General features: G+C 43.4%; 1 pseudogene; it reads left to right on the plus strand.

The window, feature by feature from the left end:
• The first annotated feature begins 3,805 nt into the window (after positions 1 to 3,805).
• LOC118093945 (large ribosomal subunit protein eL27-like) lies at positions 3,806 to 4,291 on the plus strand (annotated as a pseudogene).
• The last annotated feature ends 447 nt before the right edge of the window (positions 4,292 to 4,738 follow it).

A 4,738-nucleotide genomic window follows, 5' to 3' on the forward strand; every position in this document is an offset into this window, starting at 1 on the left:
GCAGGACAGGGAGTTAGCAAACAACAATAAATAGGTATGAGCAAAATGCACGAAGCGTGCAATTTTCGCACATCCCCACCCCCACTCAGGTCCTCGCTTGTAATCTATATTATATCTACAACGCCACACTTAGAAATAAATCTTTTACAGTCTCGTTCCCTTAAACACAAGCACCCGCCCAGAGTGCTTGCAGAAAGTGTAGGTTATAAACCTACGTAAATAAATCAAAGAAGACATAAAGCAAGGCTGAAGGCAAAATTGGAAAATCAATTTGGCATATTTTGTTGCAAACCAGGAAGAAGCAAAAAAAGAAAAAGAAAAAGGTCCAGAGAAATAGGCTCTTAAAGTTTAAATAAACACCAAGCGACAGAAACCGTTGCAGCTTCCCATCCCCCACCCTGTATATACAAAAAGTACATTTCCTTTTGATTAAGCTACAGCCTGGAGCATTTTCCGTGGCAAACTGCCAGCAGGAACCTTAAGGTAATCCTTATTATTTTTAAGGTGGAACTGTTTACGCTGTGCTTCCACAGCTCTTTTAACACAGCTGTAAATACATGCAGCTCTGCCCCTTGTTAGTGTTCCAGGGCTGCTTTCTTATTTATTTATTTTTATTTATTTATTTGTGGTGTCTATTTTTCAAGGCGGATGCAATCTGATATGCACAAGCAGGTGAAGGGGGAATGCAAGGGAATGGAAAGTGGACCCTGATCTCTGTTGCCCATAATGCCCTAAAATGAAATCGGGCTAACCCCACCCCACGCACCACCCTTTGGAATGTTATAGGTCATAACCACACCCTCCCTTTAAAGTGTTCTTAGGCCACATTTGCACCATGCGCTTAGAGCATTGTGAAACCACTTTGAACAGTCATGGCTTCCCCCTGAGAATTCTGGGAGCTGTAGTTTGTGACAGGTGCTGAGGCTTTTTTGAGAGACTCCTATTCTCCCCATGGAGCTACAACTATCAGAGTTCCCTTTGAAAATATGTTGATTGTTAAACCGTTCTGGGCAATGTATTGGGTTAATATATGTGAAGGGGTGAAGGGGCGATATTCTGCCACACCTTGTGGCATGAAATCTGGTACCCAAACAAGTCTAGAACATGAGCCTTGAACCACTACGTTGCTGCTCTAGGGGAGAGCTGGGGCCATTAATGTGGCCAGGCCAGCTCTCGAAATGCATAAAATAAACACTACATGGACCATGGGATGAAAAATTTATATTGTACCAATATAAAAATTTGGTACAAAGCAAAATCAATTAGGCACTAAATAGAACTTAGAAAAGTGGCATGAAGGTTGCAGAAGGTGGTAGAAAGAGATCTCTGTTTGTTAGAGCAGTGGTTCCCAACAGGTGGTCCGGGGACCCTCAGGGGTCCGCGAGCTATGCCAGAGGGGTCCGCAAGATGCTATTAGAATAAAAAATATATTAAATATATTTCGTATGATAACAGATTTTTTGTTTTGGCCGCTTCCTGCATGAGCAGAGTCTAGCGCAAAACTAGAATTAGATAGAGGCAGTAGTTCTGCTGTATGCCGTTAGGTGGCGCTTTACAAACACTACTGTTTTGCAAAGAGGCAGCGGGCGCATTCTAAACGCTCACCTCCCCAAGATGCTTTGCGCGCGTCGGCTTCATTTGTGCGCTACTGCGCAGGTACCCTGTCTTCTCCATTCCCCTCCCTCCTCCCTGGCGCGCGCTGCCTCTTTGCAAAACAGTAGTTTTTGTAAACAAAGCATTGTTTTTCGCGGAAGCTACAGTTCGCGTAGTTAAAAATGGACCGTTGGTTAAAAAGTGGTTCGTTAAAATGACAAAGGCCTACAGATGAAGAGGAAGAACTGTAAAAAACGTATAAATGTAAAATATAAAAAGACTCTTAATTTGGCTCTCACTTTTTAATTTTAGGATTAGGAATTAATGGGGGTCCTTGTCACAATAGCGGCTCGATGAGGGGTCCTCGAGAAAATTTTGTTGGGAACCCGTGTGTTTGAGCATACAGGTAAAACTCAGAAAATTAGAATATCGTCAAAAAGTGCATTTATTTCAGTAATGCAACTTATTATTTTTAATTTTTCTTTTAATTTTTACAAATTCTTTCTTTTGGAAATTTCACAGTAATAAAACAAATAGTTACAATAATACCAAAAAAAACACACCATTGCTATTACATTTCATTAATTACATTCCATTTATAATTGACCCGCCTAACGACAAAAAATTACAATTACAACAAATAAAGGCTTGGCATATCTTGCTTTGCATGTCATGCATCTATCTCATATATTGGTTTCACCTTTTAAGTTGCATTACTGAAATAAATGCACTTTTCGACAATATTCCAATTTTCCCGAGTTTCACCTGTACATACATATATAATTTTGTTTGCATGCTGCCTTTCCACAGTAGAAACCATGCTCATGAAAAAATGCATAACTACAACATAACAAAGGAAGTCATTAACAATAAATAAAATGTTAAAAAATACACAAGCTGAACAATTTCCACATAAATCACAACAAGATCTAAAGTAAAGACACAAAAAATCGAACACCATCAACAACAGAACGCCACAACAAAATCCCCCCCCCCAAAAAATCCCAGCCCAAGAGTCTGTTCAGCAGCCTCTGCTTTTGTAGCTGGAGTCAGTCCGGGTCCCCCCCCCCCATGCCAGATGGAAAAGGCTTGTGAGGCAGGGAGCAGGTCTTCCAGGACTCACAGCAAAGAAGTTAGAAAGAACAGGCTTTGCAAATAGAGTCATTGTTTCTACTTATGGGCTTTGAAATGTAAATAATTTAGCACTCCACTCGGCAGAGGAGGATCTGGCTATTTTTGGTCTCTTCCAAACAAAGGCATCTGTGTGCCTGAAAACATATGTCTCAGCAGCAACATGACAAAAATCTGCTCTGGGGCCATTTTGAGTTACACAACAGGGTGTTGTTTTGCAAAAGACGACAGTCCACAATAACATTGCTGCAAAGACAGGCAATGAGGTTGCGTATTGTTAATGTGTCGTTCTGCAGGGCAGAATGGGCACTAGCAGTGGTCCAGGTTGGGCACCACCCTAGAGTCAGACGGGCCCCTCAATGGGGCCCAGATGTGCCACCATGCACCACCCTCCATGCCGAACCCCTTAGATTGATAGGTTGGGACACTGCATCTTTGGCAGGTGGGAGGTCACCCCCATGGATGGGAGGCGAGCTTGAGTACCATTCAAAAGGGGCATTGCAGCCTGCCCACTGTGAAAAGGGAAAGAATACAAAATGGCCTTGCAGCAAGATTTCAGGCAGAAGAAGTCTTTCCCAATCGTACCTGGAGATGCCATGGATTGAACCTCGAGCTTTTTGCATGCAAACCATGTGCTGTATTCTCTGTTACCCGATCCTAGGTGGAGGCACAGCTTAACATGCCAACAGCAAAAGCCATTGCCCTACATCAGATCCCCAAAGGGGCAGCCAGGCCCATCCTTAACCCCAAATAAATAAATAAATTATTCAGCTAAGTCCCTGCCTCTCTTTCCAAGTGGCAGGCTCATAACCCATTTTCTTTCCTTTTCTAACACACAGCAATTGATTGCATCAGCTTTAGCTGAGAAGAGGCAAGAAAGTTTATTTATAAGAGCCGGTTCTGAGAAAACCAACAGTTCTATATCACACGGGCATGTGATCAAGAGATGTTCTGCAGGTAATCACTTGCAGGGAGAGGGGAGGAGCAAAAGACAGGCACATTAGAGAGACTGGAGATTGATGAATCCCAACAACATGAATGGGTCTTCAGGTTAGAACAGAAGTTCTAGAGAATTATTACTATGTGCCTCTTCCAGTGTGGGTGCCATCGCTGCCGCAGCTCCAAGATAGGCAAGTTTATGAAACCAGGGAAAGTAGTCCTTGTCCTTGCTGGGCTTTACTCCAGACACAAAGCTGTTATTGTTAAGAATATTGATGATGGCACCTCTGACCGCCCCTACCGCCCCTACAGCTCTGGTGGCTGGCATCGATTGCTACCCACGCAAAGTGACAGCAAGCATGGGCAAGAAGAAGATTGCCAAGCATTCCAAGATAAAGTCCTTTGTGAAGGTCTACAATTACAACCACTTGATGCCTACCAGTACTCCGTTAATATTCCCCTTGACAAGACCTTTGTCAACAAGGATGTCTTTAGGGACCCTGCGCTGAAACGTAAAGCACGGCGGGAGGCCAAAGTGAAATTTGAGGAGAGATACAAGACAGGCAGTGAGAGATTTTACTTTCTTGGGCTCCTTGATCACTGCAGATGGTGACAGCAGTCACGAAATTAAAAGACGCCTGCTTCTTGGGAGAAAAGCAATGACAAACCTAGGCAACATCTTAAAAAGCAGAGACATCACCTTGCCTACAAAGGTCCGTATAGTTAAAGCTATGGTTTTCCCAGTAGTGATGTATGGAAGTGAGAGCTGGACCATAAAGAAGGCTGATCGCCGAAGAATTGATGCTTTTGAATTGTGGTGCTGGAGAAGACTCTTGAGAGTCCCATGGACTGCAAGAAGATCAAACCTATCAATTCTTAAGGAAATCAGCCCTGAGTGCTCACTGGAAGGACAGATCGTGAAGCTGAGGCTCCAATACTTTGGCCACCTCATGAGAAGAGAAGAATCCTTGGAAAAGACCCTGATGTTGGGAAAGATTGAGGGCACTAGGAGAAGGGGACGACAGAGGACGAGATGGTTGGACAGTGTTCTCAAAGCTACGAACCTGAGTTTGAC

Source organism: Zootoca vivipara, chromosome 5 (assembly GCF_963506605.1).
Source record: "Zootoca vivipara chromosome 5, rZooViv1.1, whole genome shotgun sequence".
Classification (NCBI taxonomy): Eukaryota; Metazoa; Chordata; class Lepidosauria; order Squamata; family Lacertidae; genus Zootoca; species Zootoca vivipara.